Source organism: Trichoplusia ni, unplaced genomic scaffold (genome assembly GCF_003590095.1).
Source record: "Trichoplusia ni isolate ovarian cell line Hi5 unplaced genomic scaffold, tn1 tig00003437, whole genome shotgun sequence".
NCBI classification, from domain to species: Eukaryota; Metazoa; Arthropoda; class Insecta; order Lepidoptera; family Noctuidae; genus Trichoplusia; species Trichoplusia ni.
In genome coordinates, this window is record NW_020800391.1 from 196,740 (window position 1) to 219,264 (window position 22,525).

At 37.6% G+C, this 22,525-nt stretch overlaps 1 pseudogene; it reads left to right on the forward strand.

Annotated features, from left to right (window-relative positions):
• The window catches only part of LOC113507886, a 54,347-nt pseudogene that overhangs the window by 24,842 nt on the left and 6,980 nt on the right, over positions 1–22,525 (forward strand).

A 22,525-nucleotide genomic window follows, 5' to 3' on the forward strand; every position in this document is an offset into this window, starting at 1 on the left:
AATATTTGAGTAATCGCATATTTTTTGGCAGTGTGACAAAATCGATTTAAATTCTAAATTTCTTCAGATTAAACCCAAAATATCTAATAGGCATGCGGTATCACACGATAACGATATCTATTTAAAGTTTGATTACAAACAACGAAGGCATATAAATAAATGTTTATCTCTGTATGCTCTACCAAACCACACCGAATGCTGTATGCAGGTGTGCGTAACTTCGACGACAGCGGTGAGCGTGTGTGTGCCACGCGCCCGCGCCGCGTATCGACGACGCGAGCTTTGATAAAAAAGTGGGTCACCGCCTAATTATGCTTAATGTTGTGCCAAGTTATGCGTATCGCTTCTGATGCATTTATGCTAATGCATGCTGCTGGGTGATTGTATTCCAGCACTGCATTCAACGCTTACGATTCACAATAATAATGACTACATGAATTAGGCCTATTTATTTATAAAGGTGTGGCGTAATTGTACCTTACATACCTTAGCCCGCAGACGTCACGAATAATTATAATTACCAGTACCTTTAGATGTACATTATCATAATTGAGCACAAAGGGATTCACGAACGTTGGAACCCAGTATAGACAAAACACTATCGGATAGATATCAGTCAAATTGGTGGCCTCGTTGAATATATTTCGTGTTAATAAAATTCGTATATTTATCAATCTCCCTTACCGTAACCACGACATTACTCACAGCAATGATGGAAAAACATTGTTTATCAAATATTAATCCTCAGTTCATGTACAACACGACCCCTATTCGTCTACCATTTGTAATGGTCGTGTTTTATCCGTAATTTTAGAGTTACGCTTCTAGCATATGTCGAGAATGTAAAAAGAAACAAACCAATTAATATGAAAAAGAAGGAATTATTGTTCCGTGTAAAAACCGCAACACTTGCTGACCTTGAAAAACTTCCACGTTGTAAGAGTAAAGTTAATATGCCGCTTATACATGCATTTATATAAAAAAGCCTAGACTAAAATCAAGTGAGCTAAAATCTTTTCTTTTTTCAATCTTAGGGATTTAATGTATTTTGGCGCATGCTTGAATGTGCTAGTATAGATCCAACTATTTTTGTTTCTTTTTTAACTGTAGATGATGACGTAATTTAAAAAAATAATACCTACGCGTTGAAAACCTGAACCCACATTACCTACATCATACTATCGAAAAATAGCATGGGCCCATAACGCTTTTAAATCGCTCCAATGCATTGTACTGACGAAACATATTCTTATCACTTGTCGAAGAGATATTGGTCACCACGCCAATTCCGCAGACGTTTAAGCAGATCCAACGAACCAAAAAATAAAAAGCTTTTTGCAATTTTCTTTTACTCCAAAGTGGTGTCACTTCATTTAATTCCTCCATGACAAAGATCAAATATAATCCTGCACCCCTAGGGTGTTTAAGATAGCTGTAAGTATATCTCTAAAATTAGGAAAATTCTGTAGTCTCACCGTTTGAAACTACTAAAGCTCTTCTTTGTCTTCAAAAGAATAACCCTCTATACGACCGGCAAAAAATAATGCCGTTAGGTTATGAAGGAAGCGCTTGCGCAAGTGTCAAAACTTAAAAATAGACAATGTCTTAAAATACGATTCTGAAAAATCTACTAATGTATATCTAAACCATTATCTATGTTCACAAACAATTGCGAAACTGTATAACTAGTGTAGCTGTGAAGCAATGGACAGTCATTATAAAGTCCAAATGATCCTTACCTATTTACTCTTTGCCCTCCATATTAGCAAGTCATAAGGTATCCATGCGTCGTTCTTAAATGAAAATGCGCAGCTAAATAGAAATCTCCTTTAAATTCTAGGTACAGATATTCATATCTAACGGTTCATCGAATATTCCTGACAATCGTTGTCCTATTTACTGCAGGCAAGGTATTTTGTAAGTTAACTAAGCAGAAGTGACGTCACAACCGTAGATACGCGGGTGAATAAACGCTTAAGGTTGAGCATGTTTTATGTATTCTGACTTAAACATAAACGAACTAGAAAAGGGGTGATATTCTTCAAACCCTACATAATCAGTTTTTTTTGGCACGTGAGATTAAGCTTTTGGGAGCGATTAAGAAGATTGCCGTAAATATATTACGTACTTGTGTCTTGCAAAATTCGGGGAAATTAACCCTACGGTAGCTAGGCAGAATAGAAAAAATTGTGTATGTTAATTTATTTCTGTTTATTCTAAAAAGTACCACGAGTTTGAGCATATTAGCTATAGTCACCATTTATAACATGCCACAATGAATGCTTAGTAGATTAGTAAATCGTTTTATTTAAAACAATTATGTGCCTTGTTAATCATCTAGTTAGGTACTCACCTTTCAGTTGAAACGGTAAACTGATTTTTACTGCTTTGCCCTCCGTCAAAGAGTATGTTGCAAATGCGGTATCGTAAAACTATTTGTTAGAAATTTAACTAGTGATATTTATGATGTAGCAATATTGCTTATAGATGCTCTAACGGTTCCTTCTAGCACAATGGCGGCGGATGGTTGTTCTTTGTCGCTTTGTTTCTCGTTTTAACCACACCGTCGCTTTGTTGATTTTTTACACCTCCTTTTAAATATGAGCACTGCCAAATGTAACCTAACCAGTAATCTCAGGCTTTATAATTTTACTAACTATTAAAGAAGCCCACTGTATTTTGTTACTACAAAATAATATTACAGACAGAAACGGATATAAATCAGTATTTAATAAACAGTAGGTATTTGCTTTCCTGTTTTACGTAAATCGGTAATATGTACAATGTGTTACTGTTTGTGGTGACCTAATTAACATACGAACCTGATAACGTTATCAATTTATCATTTTTTTTATTTAATTTCGAGCGCAGCGTCTGTGCGTCTGTTATCTCGGTATTATTATTTTGTTCTCATGGGCTATTTTTACAGAAACTCAAATGTGCTATAATGGACACTTATATCATCAAAACGTTTGTAATTGCATTCACATCAAATATATATTTTTTAACTGAAAAACTGAATGTTGTGCCTTGTACCTCATCGAAAAATGTTAGTATTTCTTTTAGCTTAGCGACAACGACTCCCAAAATCTAAATATATTTAAGCGAAAGCAGACTGACTTATCTATCAACGCAGGGCCCAAACAATGTGATGAAACTTGAAATTTTGTCGTTCTTTTTATAGAGCAAGAGCACTAAGAAAGGTTTTTTGAAAATTACCATTTCGGGGGTAAAACGGAGATTGTAAGTTCGTATGAAACATTAATGTTTTTGAAGTATACGAATGAAATTCAGTATAAATGTTTTTCATGAAAAGTTATGACAAATGTGTAATGTATTTTTTTAATCGTGTGCTGTTGGGATAAAGAGGTGGTTGGAATGTTGTATGTTTTTTTTTTGATTTTCATAGTTTCCCAATAAAATTCTGCATGCAGGTACTCCATTGTTGGTAATGTGGTCCGATAAAACACGTGTAAAATAGATTTTCGAAAAACATTCCTTGAGAGGGTCGCGAGGGTTGAAAGGTTTGCAGTGGGTATAAATAATTTATATGGCAAAAAACGTTTGACAGGTAAACTAGTAAGATATATTCCGAAATAATTCATAGGTGAGTTTAAATCACCTTTGTTCCCAATATTATAAACAAAACCTACTTATTTCTTAAAAAAAATATAATACTCTGACAACAAAACCTAATCTATCCCGCATAAAAAATAGTGTTACAAAATAGCTAAAATCTTGCAATATGTATCTGTCAATCAGCATTCAGGCTTTTTGTCTATCATAAAGTCAAATTATTGCGAAATGTATCTGAAATGAAGTGAAATCGTCTCATCTCAGAATCAGGTCGCCCGTTTCTTTGCAACTGTTGGGTTGGGTAACCTAATTTGTTATTCAAAGCGTCTGTATAATGGAGCACAATGAGCACATTATGTACTTAAGTGTTTTCCTGATAACAAACAGTGGACATTACCTATTGATACATAAAAAATATTACTCCACACCTGCAAAAACTTCACTTTTGACAGTTATATTTTAACAAGTAAAAGAGAAGTATTTAATTATAGTAACTTTCTTTGAAGAAGTCACTCGCAGGGTAGTCAAACAAAAAAATACTTCTTAATTTCATCTCGTCAATTTAGTTAAAACATGCATTTATTGGTTATCCTATAAAGTAATGTCAGCACTTTTTTATTCTTTCTTTATTCTTCTCATGATTCGAAGTTTTGTAACTATTTTTGTATTTTATGTGAAAGAAAAACATAACCCTGCTTCTGTTGCAATAGTGCAAAAAGTGACTCTCTTTTATTAATCAGTGAACAGTTTTGTTTTAAAGTTTACATGTAAATGGCTTCAAGAAATCAATATATTAATAAATTAATTATTTGAATAAACATTTTTACCATAAATTACTTAACGTGTATCGCTCGCGGAACCTGAAAGTCTGTAATACTTAAACTAGGATATAAGTAAGAATAGCTTTGTTTCTGCATTTGCTAAAAGCTCGTAAATTTCGATTCAAAAATTTCAAATGTTCTATGCCACATAAGGGTTATGGCTAATTAGAAAGATTATAATCTATTATAATAACAGAGTTACGGTTCATAATTAGAGTTTACGGTTACGCCGGAGGACCGGATGTTGCGGCGCTACTTGGGGGAATCCAATGTCCAGCCGAGGAAGGCGTTAATTGAAGGGTTTTTAGCTCCGCCATTTCACCCATCTCTGTCCGCTGTCCAAAATTCTAATTTTAAGTAATCCCAATAATTGCTTAAAAAACTAATTTTGTCCATACAAAAATCCCTTTTTTGTGATCAACTAACGAAGCCCGGATCTTTTTTTCAGAGCGTAGACTAGGTCATACTGCCAGAAACTTTAATGGCTATCTCTATTGCTTATTTTAATACATATTTTGCCTACCCAACAGGATAAAAATATCTACAAAACTTGACGATTTTTTTCAATAGTCAAATTTTGATTAAGTACCACTTCGGCAGTCACAACAGTATCTAATGACAGGACCCCATTTCGCCGACCTTTTACCGCTTCCTAACTGCTCTAGCAGTGCAGTAGAACGGGCCTAATAAACTTCCAAGCACGCTCAGTCTCTTTACAATACAAATATCAAAATTAGGTTAAACCAGCCAAGACCGCGCCAATATAAACAAGTGTTTAAGGATGGACCAGTGCTTTATAAAGGCAACTCAGGCATATTGCCTGCAATCCTCTATGCTGGTGGCTGAGCTATCCTATTAAGGCCGCTAATGTTGTTAATAGATTTGATGAATTTGAATTTTTTGATTTTCTCCAGTATAACTTATCCAAAAAAGTTTTCAAACTGGTTGGATATTGTGTGTATACTGCTTACGAGGACATATAATTCATTTCAGTATTAAAAAAATATGGCAATTTAATGACTTAGAATTCTATGTTTGGTTTGGCATATGTTTGCGCCCTTGTCTAACCGATCAAAGCTTCCACGTTATTCCAGGAACGAGAATGTTATCATTGACCTAGTGACCTACTGCACTTGGCTTGAAAACCTGAAATTTACCTCCCCCTCACGCGACTCACCGACCGACGCAACCCTACCACTAAAGCACTCCCAACACCCCCCTATATTTTCAGTTCTAACGAAAATGCGTGACATTAAAAAAACATAAATTGAACAATAGTTTGAAGTCTTAGGAGCTAAGGTCCTGGTCCAGGAATCAGTTCAAGTTCCTCAAAACAAATTTGGTTTCTTTCGATACAATCGCATTGCAAGAAAGTATAATGCTAGATGTTAATCACATTTCGTGCAATATGTTACATTAGTGTAGTAGTGAACATTACTTTACCTTTAACTAAATAAACTGTCTTCCTTTTTTGCGACTTTGAGTCTTAGTGACGTAATTCATGTCAACTCCATTAGAAATTCCGCTCACGCTAAGCCAATCGTGCGTAAAGCTAAACATGAAAGATATCTTTTGAATGTTTAGTGGTAAATTATGACTACAACGTACATAATATGATGCGTTATTAAGCACAACTACATATTCCTTATCATAATTCACTAATTAATTTGACTTCATCTAATATAAAAAGTAGAAGGATCTGTAGCATGTTATAAACTTATGATACGGTAAAACAAACACACGCATTCCTAAAACGACAATACAAGCTTTCAACAAAGGTGACTCATAGTCGGCATTTGTTATAAAATCAGTCCACAAATTTTACAGGGATAATTAGCATCGTTTTCCTATGGTTCCTAGCACTTGGGAAGGATGAAGCACTCCGGTAGTTTTAGCCAGTAAGAATTGGACATATCTCTGCATATTCTCTAGGGTGCAGAAAGAAGAGACCGTGGGGATTACCCCGGTTAAAAAGTACACGAAATTTCAGGCCGAAATTGTAGTGGTAATAAGTGCTTAGTTCTTCCTGCCCCGTTTACAATAAGTTAGGGTCGGCTCGTTGTATTGTAATATTGCCAATATACTACTATTTCTTTAAATATTTTGCACTAAATAACATCCTGTATTGAATTTTCCATCTTAATGGATAACATCAGACGTGTAACAAGACGCGAATACTAGGACAGCGATACCGCATTACTAGTATTACGATTCGTTACATCAATATGCGTCATCACACAGAGAAAGTGTGACGTCAGTTGCGCATGAAGAAAGCACTGCGCGTGCGACTCTGTAAGCACTCTTGCTTTCGTTGGAGGCCGTAGCGTCTGTGCGATAGCGAAAACGGCATACTTCGGGTCTACCTACCTTGCTGTCGCTTTTTCATCCGGTATTCAGGTCTTGATTATGAAATCGAAACTATTGAGTCATTGTGGCTTATTATGCGCGATATGTTTCATGTTGTTTGTGTTCGTTAAGGTGAAGTTGATGTTAATTTATTTATTTTAAGCCATCTTTGTGTGCTTCATATCTTGTGCTAATGCCATGACCCTATACGACATTTCAGAATATCCTGTATTCATTTTTTATTACTGGAGTAACCATGATTTAATCCACATTGTAGTGCAATATCCTGCCAATGAATCCTGTATACACGAGTACTTTACACTCCTATCCGCCGTGGTTGTGGACGTACAGCAAGGAAACTCTTTAAATTAATGTATTGTTGCCTGTAGGAACATGAATGTGTAGCAATGAAGAACCGTAGCATATCTACGTTCGTAGCTAAGTCAAGACTCGTTCGTTTGCGATGTGTTTAGTACTCAGTAGAACACGTCGAATCAAATTACATTGCGAATACAAGGCTGTCACAGACAGTCACTCGTTCGTGACCTGTTGACTGATTTTAACAAAATCCAGGTCAAGATCTTTATTTCGCTTTTGATATTGAATGACTCTCGTTATACCTCAAAAATTACCTACACACCTATTAATACATTTCAGGCCCATAACTTAGTTATATTTTTGTATGCTTGCCACTTACAGGACTTATATCATCAAATATAATCTTACAATGGTATATTTGCACTGTCGCTTAGTATATTTTTTCGTAGATATACATTTTTTTTTCTAGAAGTGTATGATACCATTCGGTACTTGCAAGATGGATTGCCGAGCGACGGATTTCACCAAATTAAAAGCAAGGATAAAAAGACAGCATCCCCAAGCCCAATTTGCGATTTATGTTTGTGTGCTATAGAGAAGTAGAAAATTAGGAGGTTTTAACTGAAAGTAATGGAGCAAACTCCCATCAAGACATTACGTTAAAACTAATACTTATACGTTTGATTTTTCTGATGTGTTCGACATCGATGCAGTATTTTTAGTTATTCTGAAGGAAATCATCTTCAAAAGCGATAAGCTAATACTGACAAAAAGGTTATACCAATAGTTATTCAGGGCAGAAACAGCTATTTTGTTTTAATAATAAAATCAATTTAATTGAAATATTTATAGCATATCTAGCCTACGTTTACTCAGTTAATATATTATCGTGTTATTATACTGTGATTTGGAATAAATAAGTCGACAGTCGTGGCCCAAATGGTCGAATGGCTTCGATATGGAGCTTTTAATTTGGAGAATCAATCGTAGGTGATACGATTGCATGTATTGCTTCAGTTACGTATACGTACAACGAACACAACTTATAATCGAATGCAGTGCGAACGTAAACATTAGCTCGGTGTTCGCGGCAACCCTGCCCTGCTGCGGCACTGCGCGCAACTGGGTCAGTGGGCCGCCCCCCGCGCCGTCCTCCGCCCGCTCGGTGGCGCAACCGCGCGAACGCGCACTAACATAGACCTGGATCGCGGGAAAGTGGGTCACCGACTCACTTTCACTTATTACATGGGCTCCTAATCGTTTTCCATTGTGCGAGCGGGCGGGGGCTTGCGGGTGGCGGCGGGGCGCGCATGCGGGAGGCGCCGGCACGCGCGCCGTTGTCGCCGGCCGGCTACCCGCCAGTCGATCGCGGTACCTCTACCGAGCGGCACGCGTGCCGCCCGATTATAACTATTCTCGTTACGATCGTAACATACCACGCGCTGTCAACACTCGTACGAACAGTAGTAATATATACTTTGGTGACTGACACAGACGCTTAATGCCTGTTAACTTCTTACACCAGTAGTATAGAACAAAATGTGTTGGATTTATGTGCCTCTTACTATAGTGCTTGAACAGGTGCAGCCCGCCAGCGGCAGCTAGTGTTGCGGCCAGACCGCTAGTGAACTCTGTGACTGTGTGAACGTTGTTGCGGTTGAACGCCGCCGTAGGGATTTGTAATAAACAGCCGCACTGAGCGGCCGAGCATGACGATGGACCAGCAGACAGGCCTCATGTCCCTCAATATGTCCCCATTTGATTTGAGCCCAGGCCCAGAAGGGTCAGGTTCAGGCGGGGGCCCCTCAGGTGCATCTCAGCAGTACGTGCCGCAAGGCGCCGCGTATCAATGCCCTCCCGAACAACAATCTTTCGGCTACGCCAATTTGGATGCTTCATATCTGTTTCCAACAGGCGCCGGTGGAGAGCCAGGTGCTTATTTACCAGCAGCAGGCACCGTGTGCGACCAAACTGACACTAAGGATGTAATAGAAGAACTATGTCCAGTTTGCGGAGACAAAGTTAGCGGATACCACTACGGGCTACTAACTTGCGAATCCTGCAAAGGTTTCTTCAAGAGGACCGTACAGAACAAGAAGGTGTACACGTGTGTCGCAGAGCGAGCCTGCCACATAGACAAAACACAGCGAAAGCGCTGCCCATTTTGCCGCTTCCAAAAGTGCCTCGACGTTGGCATGAAACTCGAAGGTGAGTAACTAGTGTAGAGATTTTCGTTTTACTTTAATTCTTTATTTGGTGTTTCTTGTGTATTATAGTTATTATATCACATGAGCTCATATCGTACCGTCGAAGTAGCTCCATTTTTATACACATGTTTAGTGCAGGCTGGTCCCTTTCAAACATGGCCCAACGACGCACTCAGTACATTTATTCAAGCACAGTTTGTAGTATCGGAGCTGAAAATAGGGTTTCGTTTATGCTACAAAACAGGAGCGACGACGGCAATTCCCCCGCCGACCTTCACCTACTTCGTGGGATTGACCCTGAGCGTTGCAGGGTGTGTGAGGCGGACGTTAAGGAATGTTCTCAATCCCTGTAACCCAGAACAGAAATTTGCAGTTACAATTTGAAGAAAGACAGATTTTTTCAACTTAATATAAAAAGTCTAACTATTACAAAATCAACCGCTTTTGATCAAAATTTCTTAGTGCCCGTTTTGGCATTAAATTAGTAATAGGTACCCTTTTAGAGTTTTATCGCTGACACCACAATGAAAATCGCATTTAAGTCTTGTAGTAGACAAACTCTACTCAAGCAAAAATACAATCAAGCTGAATCCATTACTTTTATTATAGAGCCAAGTAACAAAATACACAACTTACATAAAATGCTATTGGGTCACTTCAATATCCGTAGTTGTCAAAAGTGTAGGCACTTGGGCAATCAATTAGCTAAGTTGATCAAGTGATTACCAGGAGGTTATTGGTACAACCATTGTATTATGTAAATCGAATTAAAACTACAATTACAAAATAAACTCTGAGTGGAAAATGTAACTGATCGTATCGACTCAATGATACTAGAAGAAAAATAATCGTATTGTACGGTTCCTTAAAATTTTAATAAACTATATGAATATGAATCCATATAATAAGGGATTGATGAATCAGATAGTTCAAAGTAAAAAATTAAAACAAATAAGGTTTTTCACATTTTTTATTGGAGCCACACTGAAATAGGTCGTGGTACAAGGGTGCGGTTACAGGTGGATGTTTTGAAGGTAATACATTACCTTGTAGTTAGGCGATCGCGTGGGGCGGAGCTTGAAGTGCGGATAGTTCTAAATTTAAAACGCGCGCGGCCGCAGAGCGCCCTGACCTACTTGCGAGCGGGGCCGCGATGCGGCGCGCGCGCTGACTGTGTTTGTGCGTACTGCTACGTTAACATACCTCTGTGTGCGTAAGCCATTCGCTATTGCGCGTTTCGCCAGATGCTGTGATGTTTGCAACATCTCATAGCCTAAAATTTTAATAAAGGCACCCAGACGCATTTTATTGCGTATTGTATAATAACAACTCTAACATAGGTTACTGCAATTATCACTTGGAAAATCATGAGGACAGAAATAGCATTTTAGAGAGATGTTGTCATTAACAAAAATAAATTATGCTTAATCTCAGTTAATTAATGATTATAACTGGAAGTTACAGACACGTTACAGTGCGATACTACAAATACGAACTACATTTATATTTTCGTAGAATTCTATTTAACAGTAATGGATTCATTGTGCGTTAAACTACAAATAAAGAACTAAAAAACGTTAATCTTGTATGAGATTGCAAAAAGTCAACAACGTATATTTATCGCAAGTGTAATATGTCAGATGACACAATTCACACAAATAGTTGCCTGACCCGAATAATGGCTGTTGCGAGAGCCTCGCACCGCCTGCCCGACCTGCAGCAAGCCTTGTGCAATGCCACAGCTAAAACACCAAAACCATTCAATAACGTTTTGAATTCAAGTTTGTAACTTTATTAAGTTATATTTCATTTTAAAAGAGACTAGATGCACAAATAATAAATCATTATCAGTAAATATGTAATTAATGTTTAACTTAACTGAACGTATTCTACTCGTATTCATCATAAAGACAAACCATGTCAATGTCTGTAGGACCAAATATTTAAATGTCTATAAGACTGGAATCGTGTCGGCTTGTTGGATGTATTCATACTTATAGTAATCATGATAGTATCGTTAATAAAGTAACATGTCTTCTGTGCATGCCATGCGTCCCGTTGGGTAATATGAATATAATAGTTCATTACTGAGCGCTATCTACGTGAAAATTACCCACAGATTACGTAAGCAACCTCAATACATTAGTTGGGTTAGTGTTAGACGATGTTTTTATGTATTATATAAAGTTAACTAAACTCGTTTCTAAGGACAACATAGAAATGAAATATTGCCCACTTAAATATTATAAGCTACGATACATGATTTGTTCAGTTCTGGGTCTAGTGGGGGTTGTGAATCGGGCGTGCGCTGCGGCGACTGTATCGTGTGTTTCGACACAATCGACCGTCGCCGGTGGGGTGAGCTGCGCAAGCGCCGTTTCACAAGACGTTTGGTCGACCTGTCGCAATGGCCTACCCAAATGTGACCTGGACACGTATCACGTTACTTATCCGTGCATACCCATGCTTAATTTCATAAATTATTAGCTAATTAATCCCTGAGTTACTTGTCTAGAATATTATAACATTCTGTTATTATATCAGATGCTTATAGTATTAAATTCGATACACTTATTTATCCACATAGCTAAGCCATAAAAAGGTCGTAGTCGTAGCCTCGATTTTTGCGCCGAGTAGTTCTGTTAGTCTTTTATACTCTATACAGATATTGCGAAAACACAATCCAGTGATGGCATTATTCATAAACCACTACGATAGTCGTGACCTGTAAATGCCGTTCTACAACTTAACCTTATTAAGTCAAAAACCTTATCAGTAGGATTACCAAATAATGTTCGGAAATTCTAATAAGCGGAAAAAATAGTAAAAAAACCTTCCAAGTCCAGAAATGTTGTTCACAATGCAAGCTATAATTAAATTTACTACAGTTCCACTAACATTATTATATCACGATACAACGCTAGTAAACTGTAATTTGTAGCGTCGTATAGAGGTGAGGCACTGCGGTTCCGCGGATTGCGATTGATGAATAATGATAGTTGTTACACGGCCCGCTGCGCCTAGTGTGCACACAACCTTACGTAATAAAAATATCGTCATATTAATGTATATTTCGATCTACGTAACCACTAAATTTGAAGTCAAAATGCAAATACCACCCTAAAGTTAATTTTGGTAGAAACCCTAACTTGATCTTTTGATAAAAGCTAACATATACGCTCAGACCCTGTGTAAAATTTAAATTGTCTGAAAGTGGCTTTACGATTTGGACCATCATGCAGAAAACAAATCTTACTTGAATTTCAATCACCCTTATTGGATTTTCAAAATACCAAGTATAACCAATAAGAAAGCTGCAAAATTGAGCACTGAACTTGTATAGGTGTTCGTAGCACACGCAAGCAATCGGCCGCTAAAGCGCAGGGGTTGGATGGCCGCGGGCAGCGCAGCGACAGATGTTAGATCACAATAAAAACGCGCGCGCCAGCCGACTATTTCGGCGCGCTGCCTTGACCCGAATCGAGTGTTTCGACAGAGCGGCCTCGTACACCGGGCCTTTCTATTTTTTAGGCATTACCTGTCGTATTATTACGACAGTTCTACCAGTGCCGCCATCTTGGAAGGATTTTGGTGCGCAGGCGCTTCAAACCCGCCTCTGTAGCGCATAAACTGGTTCTATTATGTCTTATAAAGGATTCGCGTAATGTTTTGTCATGGTAACGTTAACGGTAACAACTGCATTTGCCATTAAAATAAGGAACTTTTTTTGAGAAGATTGCGGTCGGTTTTTACTGGTCGATACATATTACAGTAGACCTAAGAAGGAGCATTTGAATTGCATCATGATCTAATCGGATTCCTCTTGGTGCTAAATTCTACAAAGTATAGATGAGATCTTGACACAGTTCAGCGGATCATCGCGGGTGATTTATCTCGGTTGTGTAACGATCGCCGCTGCCGCTATCTGGGCGCGCGATCGAGTGCGTGCGGGCGTTCGGATGCGATCGGCTAGTTCCGCCGGCATTCGGACTGGAGGGGACCGTCAGGGGAGTGAGGGGTACTACCAGCCTTGACCAAGTTTCACCGAGTCGTCGGTACAAGGAGCGATCCCCACCTCTTCCCGTCCTTTCGGTACATACTATTTTTTATCTCGTTGACACGATTACTTCATTTGACGGCCCTGACGCGTATGCCAAGGTCGACTCTTTGGTAGTGACAGGTATAGTTAGATTTTTTTACCGGGTAAGGGTTTCGTATCCGTCGTTCAGAAGCGTTACATCTAGATGATATTACCGGGACATAGGTATGATGCGTTTCCGTGACCCCTTTACTAACCCCGACCTTGACCCATCTACAACTGGGACAGATCTACAAATAACTTCAGAATCCGAGGTGAACTGAGACGTATGTATCTATTTCTGCGCACCGGCTGTTTGTCACCGCCACGTATGTTTTTGATTTGTAAAAATGACCTTGACCTTGATCTAGTTTAGTCGTGTAATAAACGTCTGACCTCGTTTACCGCATTATCGGCTGCTTTACTCTATGTGCTCATTACGCTTTAACGTTAGAATCTAATCAAATAAGAGAAAAATAGATTTCAAAAGTAATACTATTTTGAGTAAAAATTCTGAGTTGCGGTGAAATCCCACGATCAAATCCCACGACCAACTCATCGAATTGCCTCATTGAATAAAAATTACAAATCATGGTAATGAAATAACCCCAAATACTAAAAAGTATAATTTAAGGAACTGCCATAAAATCAAATAACTTCTTTCAACGGTACCAAGTAAAAACATGGAACCGCTTTCCCCTTAATAAGTTACTATTTATCTTGACAGACTACGAACTATAAATAAACTAAAGTTATGTCAATTAAACACCCAAAACGCCATCCAAATTGAACAAAATACGACCAAAGTAAAATAATTCCCAAAATGTGGGCATAAAAAAATGACCTCGAGACTAAGTTCAAGAACTTAAGTCAAGCAAAAATACGAAAAGAGTATGACCAAGCAAGGATTTAAAACGTTGCAAAAACAAACTTAAGCAAAAATAGATCTTGGAAATTAAATAATAAATAAGGTATCTAACTCTCTGGTCATCCTTAAACTGGACCCCGTGAAGCATAAAAAATCCAACTAAAAATAGTGCTACGCAGCAGAGTACCAATTGCTCTGCTTAACAGAGCATTTGGTCTACTCCAACTTGCACTATATTTAAATTCGTTATCAAACTGCTTTTACCTAAAACTATGGAGTCATTTGAATCTTTTCTGCTTTTAACAGGGTCTTATTTTAAAACGTGGAAGATTGATTGATAGCAACTGAAATAATAAAGTTTGCTGGTCTAAACTACATAGGAACATGAATCTAATGCATAATATTGTATAGGTAGCCTTTTTAAAATTAGCACATGTTCCGTATAATCAAATTAAATGTTACACAAAAGAAAATACGCTCCATTCACGAAATTCTCTTTAATCGGTATTTTCTTCTATTTTTTCAAGTCGTTATGCTTAAAAGGTTATCGTTCTTGTAGATCAGATCACTCTATGCCGTGGTGGTCTATAAACAAAATGTCCTGGACTGAAACCTCAATACTCCCTTGATGCTTGTATATTTTTGCATTTTTTCGAAAGGCTTAAAGCTACAACAAACAAAAAAAGTACTCTGAAACTAGTTCGGTTGACGATTTACCGACGTATAATACTAAAGAATATAAATTGATTATGCTGAATTATAGAAACGTTATTAACATGACTAATTATTTGCTTCGTGTCTTGTTCAAAAAAAGTATGAAAACGTAACAAACAAATGTTTTATATGGAATGGCTTTGTAGAGATCTCTGAATCTATTATTTTTGACAAACCATAAATTCGTATCAATTTAAATCGTTTTGTGTTATGTTGATATAAAAAGCAAAGTGAAACAATGGTTACATATAATTAAATTGATCACTGTACTTTGTCTTTGTTATTATAACGTTGTAAAGGAACCACCCACATATAGGGTAAATACATTTAGTTTTAACAACAAGACTAGTTTTTATCAGGACCTTTTAATCCAAGTCACTTTTATTAAACTTCTGCTTAACTCGTTAAATACGTATGCAATCCTTTCTTGAAACAACCCGGTCTGCAATACGAAACTGACGGAATTGCACACAGCAATGCTTAAATCCGTTACGCTCGCCGTCTCTCTTAAACCCTTTATGTAGCCCTGTAAGTCTGTCTTTATCGCGCAGTGGCGCGTTGGCTTCAATAAAAACTGGTTGTTATTTTTAACTCATGAGTTGGGCGGACCGGCGACTCACTGAAAGCCCCTTTCCGTTCCAGGTTTAGTGTTATTTATCTACGGATTTCTTGACGAATTAGCAGTAATAGATTTCGGCAAACCAAAAGTCTTGCTGAAATAGTATTCTGAATGTATAGCAGTTTTTGTTGTTACGTAAGGCTTTAGAGACTTTTTTAAGGTTGTAAAACTGAACTGTCTTATTTTCCTGCTTATTAGCAATAACATTAAACTGTTTGGCTTTGTTTTTATCAAGAATTCGTGATTTACTATTCTAGAGCAAAGAAAAAGAAACAGGTGACAAAAGGAAGTTTCTTTTTAAGCTGGTGTCAAGTTCGACAAAGAAATAAAGAACCTAATATCGCCAAGTTTACCTTTGCAGATCGATCTTTTAACACGCTTTTTTCTGACAATGAAATGAATGAATTCATAGACAATGAAATTTTGGTCACATCGAGACTTTGGTTAATTTGGACTTAAAATGCTCGCATGTTGGTATATCTGAGATTTGCATACATATGTGCAAGCAGCGTATTACCTATGTACAAAATATTTAAAATAGGTCATATGAAGACTTTATCGTAGTATAAAACTGATTGTCAGTTAGTTTAGCGTACAAATAATCGGAACAAACATAAATCGCTGGTATCGCGAGGAGCGCGGAATTTGGAATTCAGCCAGAATCATAAAGAACAGTCGAGTCCGCGTGTACTATGAGGCCACCGTCCTAAATTTCAAGCCAAAGTTATTAAATATTTATTGAATGCCAAACAATAACTTACAGCACTATCTTACAGTCGCAATCCAAAACATTACTAAATGGGGTTACATATTTAAAGATACTTTTTATTGTCTTCTGTTTAAAAATGGTTCAGAATACCAATAGACAGAATAGCCAAATAGAAGGGTGGTTAGGGTACTGTCTGACTGTTTATTCTCAGTAGTTAATAATGTGATACTTAGATGACAACTGTGTCTGTTACCTCATTGTCTAGACAGTACATAGCATAGGTGTTTGATGTTTGCTCATGTGTTTATAATAACGAAGTAATAAGGTGTTAACAGCGTAATAAATATTTCTAAATTATAATTTAGTTAAGCGCAAATGTATTTACAAATGTAACTGTTTCTTTTCAGCTGTACGAGCCGACCGTATGCGTGGAGGACGTAACAAATTTGGCCCCATGTACAAACGAGATCGCGCTCGTAAATTGCAGATGATGCGACAGCGTCAAATTGCTGTGCAGACGTTGCGCGGCTCCCTTGGAGATAATGGGCTAGTGCTGGGCTTTAGCTCTCCTTATGCCGCAGTTCCAGTAAAACAAGAGATACAGATTCCTCAAGTTTCGTCTCTAACATCATCGCCTGAATCATCACCTGGACCGGCCCTGTTAGCTGCGCAGCCGCAGCCGCCACAGCCGCCCCCGCCTCCTGCACACGATAAATGGGAAGCGCATTCGCCGCACTCGGCGTCGCCGGACGCTTTCGCATTCGATGCCCCAGCCACAGCCGCCGCCACACCATCCAGCACCGCCGAGCCCACTAGCACAGAAACACTGCGAGTCTCACCCATGATACGCGAATTCGTACAAACGATTGATGATCGCGAGTGGCAGAATTCGCTATTTGGACTCTTGCAGAGCCAGACTTACAACCAGTGTGAAGTCGATCTATTTGAATTAATGTGCAAAGTACTGGACCAAAACCTATTCTCACAAGTGGACTGGGCGAGAAACACCGTGTTCTTTAAGTATCTAAAGGTGAATTTTCCAGATAAGTATAAATCCTTTCCCGAATCCCTGAAACCCATCCTGGTGTACACCAAATTTGCTAGCGATTGTGACGCATTGCGCTGCTGCATTGTCTTTTATTCATTACAATTGATTGTAATGCATTGCGAATTGTTATAGTAATTTGCGTACCAACTGATAGTGACTAGTTACGAGGTGCTTGTGTTGTGTGCGTGTAAGGGGCGCGTATGACGCAGCGAACGACGCGGTGCCTCTCGCAATCGATACGCCGCGCCGCCCGCGCCGCGCCACACCAACTGGGTCAAGTTCCCACGACAAGCGTGCCGCCTGCCACTGCTGTCGCACTTCTATTCTACATACACACGAACTAATCTGACGTTTTAGAAACAAAGCATATCAATAAACAAAACCTACGATGGTTAATCAAACACCGCAAACGCACCTAAAATCTTGAAATTTTAAAAAGTAAATATTTAATAGTGATGTTATTGTTGGAAACACGTGTAGTTTGAATAATAATTATTCAGATACAATTAAATTATATTAGGTAAATTAAATTTCTATTCTTGTCTGGAAAATTAATAACAAAATAAAACAAGCGTACATCGTGCAAAGTTTAATTACGTGTATCGAGCGGGAGTTCAATCAATCAGCAGGAGTCAATCGACTAGGAGCGGGAGCAAAGCGGTGGTAACGACGGCGGCCGCTCCGTGGTCGTCGTACGCTTACGCAAGAGCCGCAGTCGGTCATGTGGGCGAGCGACGTTGCCACTCTGCACGTATCGCTTCGTCTCACTCCCACAGACAGCCTCCACTTCACAACTAGCAATTTTTGTTTGTGCTAAAATGACGCGACATATTTACGACCCATTCTCAGAATTAGGACGATGGTGAACTAGTATCTGGCTTTAGATCTTTAGACTATTTACGGAAATAAAGTTAATTTATTAGTTTTCTTATACATGTGGGTAAATGTAGGTCAAAGTCCGTTTTTACGTTTGAGACTTCCTAAAGTAGAGTATGAAAAGCCATATCCGTGAGGTTAGGCGCGAGTCGCACGCACGGCGGAGAGATGTTGATGACCTAAACTTTCCCCAGACGGATATGATGTAACGGTGCGGGCACGCGGGGCGGCAACGCTGCACTTTCGCCGTCGCACTTGACACACTGCCCGTGGCCGAGTTGCCGCGAGAAAGCACTTTTTACCGCGACGCGTAACCGCTGGTAATGGAGACGTAACAAGTTCTGTGGCCTTTCTTCGCTTTCTCTTACGTAATACTAATTGCGATTAGTCACATAACAGCGCGATGAACTTGAGCCGCGGCTATATTCATAGTAACATCGGACTAGTAGCTTTAATATTTATGTATGATAATTTTATTCTATTTTTCACCTAAATAAGTTGAATTAAAATCAGATTTATTTAATACCAATTTCAGTAACATGTGAAGCAACTAGAAGTACAAAAACAAATTTGGCCTTTCACTTTTATTGTTACGATTCGATCTTCTGTGGTCTAGACATTATCCAAGTCCTAGTTTCAACACTGTCAATAGCAATAGCTGGTAACTTAAGTACCTTTTACGCTCTACATAACAGCCTACATATTCGAAATCAGAGGCGGATCTTGAATTTGTGGGGCCCTGGGCTAATACTGCTTAGGGGCCCTACCTAATTACTCAACTAATTGCCATTTTGACAAGAAACTGTTTTCTGTAGTGATGTAGGTATATGTAATGTAATATATGTTAAGTACAAGAAGAAAATAGGAAAACAAAAATTTTATTTATTTATTAAAACATTATTTATTGCAAAATAAATTGACGGGTTATAAATGGTTATGTTAAATAAATTATAAAGCAACCTTTCTGCATTTTTGTGCTGCAAATTCTTTTATTTGGTCATCGCACTGTAGGTCCTTTGTTAAATCGCAATTTATCGAAAGAACTGATAAATGATTTAGTCGATAGTTCGACATTGTTGTCCTGTATTTGTTTTCTATATACGACATCCTGGAGAAAGAACGCTCCGCTTCACAGCTAGTGATCGGCATCGTTAAAAAAATCTTTAAGATAGTATAGCAGTTTGGGAAAACATCAACAAGTTTCTTTTCATAAATTAGCCAAAAAATTTCACTGCAAGAGGTGTAAGACTCTGTCTTAGATTGCAGTAAGTAAGATTTCAACTGAATGCACTCATTCACTAAATGTTCGTCTACGTCATTTGGATAATAATCAATAATATTACGTACACTTTCCATATCTATGTGTTCCTGATTTTTGTCTTGCAAATCCATTAAAAATTTAAATTTTTTGCTATAGGTCTCATAGGCTTGGCTTCTATTATTTAAATCCATAATCATCTTATCCAACGCAACGTTAAGCGTGTCTCTTTTAAATTTTTCTGCGCAGTTCACTGAGACTTTATCTGTAGATTTATCTGAAAATTTCAAAGTAATGCGTCTCTTATTTATGTCACTGTAGTCTGTTCCCACACTAGTACTTAATTTTTTAGCTTTCTCTTCGTATTCCTTTAGCTTCTGATCTGATTGTTGCCTTATGTTTTTCACGAACTCTTTTAATGACACAATTAACTTATTGCCTTCACCAATGTCTAAACCAGGGCTCTGTACTTTTTTATTAACTACATTAAATCTCTCCAAAATTTCTTCCCAAAAAACAATCAAAATTGCAGTTTCTAGTTTCGCCAGTTTATTAAATAAATTTCGTGCCTCTTTTCGGAAATCAACTTTTTCATCGTCATTTTCGCCGAAACTATTGAGAATTTTCATAATGCCATCATAATTACTTTTCAAAGCTCTGACAGCATCAAAGTGACAAGACCATCTGGTCTGGCTTAAACTTTTTAACGTAAATTTTAGTTTTGTTTCACGATTTAACAGTTCCCACCTATGGGTCGAAGCAGAGAAGAAAACGTATATTTGTTGCACTATTCCAAAAAAATTTACAATTTCGGTTGCAACCTTCACGGATTCTTGACCAACTAGGTTAAGGGAATGCGCAGCACATGGCACGTAATCCGCGGATTTATTTTTTTCTTTTAGTAGTGCTTGTACACCATTGTAGACTCCGGCCATATTAGCAGCGTTGTCATATGACTGTCCCCTGCAATTATCCAGTAGTAGTCCATTTGTTTCCAAAAAGGCTTGTAGAATATTAAATAAATATAAGCCAGTATGACTACTAATTTTAATGAAAGATACACATCTTTCATACACTTTTCCCCGAAAACAGTATCGTAATACAATAGCAAGTTGGTCATCGTGAGACAGATCTGGGGTTGAATCCATCATAATTGAATAATACTTTGTGTCGTCGTTATTTATTTCAGTTATAATTTGTTTAATTATCTGTTTACCCATAATCTCAATTATTTCCTCATATACTGTTTTTGATAAATATGATATTACAGGGTTTGGTCGCAGCTCTCGTTGTTCAATATGTTCACGTATGAATGGGTCGAATTCTGCCAATAGCTCTAGAGCACCCATAAAATTACCATTATGTGGAGAACCAAATACTTCCTCGGAACCTCTAAGTGCTAAGCCTCTTATACTCAAAAATTTTAGCACTGCAATAACCCGTTTTAGGACATTGTGATAATATTCTGTTTCTTTATTTAATTGCTCCTGAAGCTGCTTGTCTAAAACAGACTTATTTTCTTTTCGTGTCAACCACACTAACATTGAATTCTTATGTTCATTAGAATTTTCGTGATTTTCTAAACAAAATCCTATGTGTTTCCAATCAGAAAATCCGGTTGTGTATTGAGAAGGAGTTTTAGAAAAAAGTTTGCAAGTCAAACAAAAAACAGTACCAACTCTTTTTGAATAACTTAACCAAGATCTTTCCAGTAATTGGCCATTTTTCATTTTTCTAGTGAAATACCTATTTGAAAAAGATCTGTTTTGTTCTTTATATTTCCTCATTGAAGCTGAATATATATTCTTCGGATCTTTATTTTGAAAGTCAGTCATTTTATGTGAGAGGACGAAATTAATAAAATCATTATTCAGCAAATCTGGCCACAAGCCCACGTCAACATATTTCTCAAACTCAAACTTAATATTTTCTAAATTTCTTTCCACCTCGGTCTCGGTATTACCTCCCTTTTGCTGAACACCAATTTCATTTTCAGAGGAACCAGAGGGTTGCTGGAAGTCAAGATATTGCACATTTTCATCGTTGGTATTTTTTTTCTGGTTTTCAAAATCTTGCATATTTTCATCACTTGTATTTTTTTCTTCGTTTTGCGATTTTTTGCTGCCATCGGTTAGATTCTCTTCGCATAAAATACCTTCCTTTACGTTTTTTAATGGATTTATAGCTATTTCATTCGCGTTTATATGTTCCGATTTAAAAAAAGTTTCAATTTTTGCGCATTTATTTCTTTCTTGTTCTCGACTAAACTGTAATTTTCTTTTTTCAGCTCCACTTTTATATTTTCTAGCAGACATATTGTAAAATAAGATATTTTTCTGAAAATAAACAAAGAACTGGATAGAACTTTTAATTTTAATACCTACTTTGTAATGAGTGTAGCAATTCACAAATTATAATTAAATATCGAACGAGTTTGATTCATTTAGTTTTGAAAACTGAAATAAAAAGTCATGTTTTATAATTCTTTTTACTTACCTACTGCCTATTAAAAGCAGGAAGTCTAGTTATGCTGAAGACTTTCAATTTTAGTAAATTAAAAGAAAGGTCCGGTCCTTATAACTTTTAAGTTATCTATTACTTAGTAAACTAAACACACGCACTAAACACGTTTCTAACAATAACAAAGTCAATTCGTTAATATAGTCGACTATAGCAGAAGTGCGGAAAAATAACAAAATTGCGTCGGGCGATAAGCGGAGGGAAGTCCCCAGTAATAGACACTACTATACACGGAATACACCGACTGAAAACAAGCGACAGGGAATTCCCCGTTCCATTTGATAGATGCGCACTCGGGTTGATTGATCGCAGTGTTGCCAACCTAATGATCGGATTTTTTAAAATTCTAGATAATTTTTATTATTGACAATATCGTCTATTGGTTTCAGTTCGGTTGGGGGCCCTCTGTATTCGCGGGGCCCTGGGCTGCAGCCCAAAAAGCCTTTTAATAGATCCGCCCCTGTTCGAAATACAGTTAATTTATGCAGTTCTATATTCGCTATCTTGTTACATGAATTATAAGAAAGCCTCTAATAAACGTAACTTATGTTTTTTTAAATACACGGT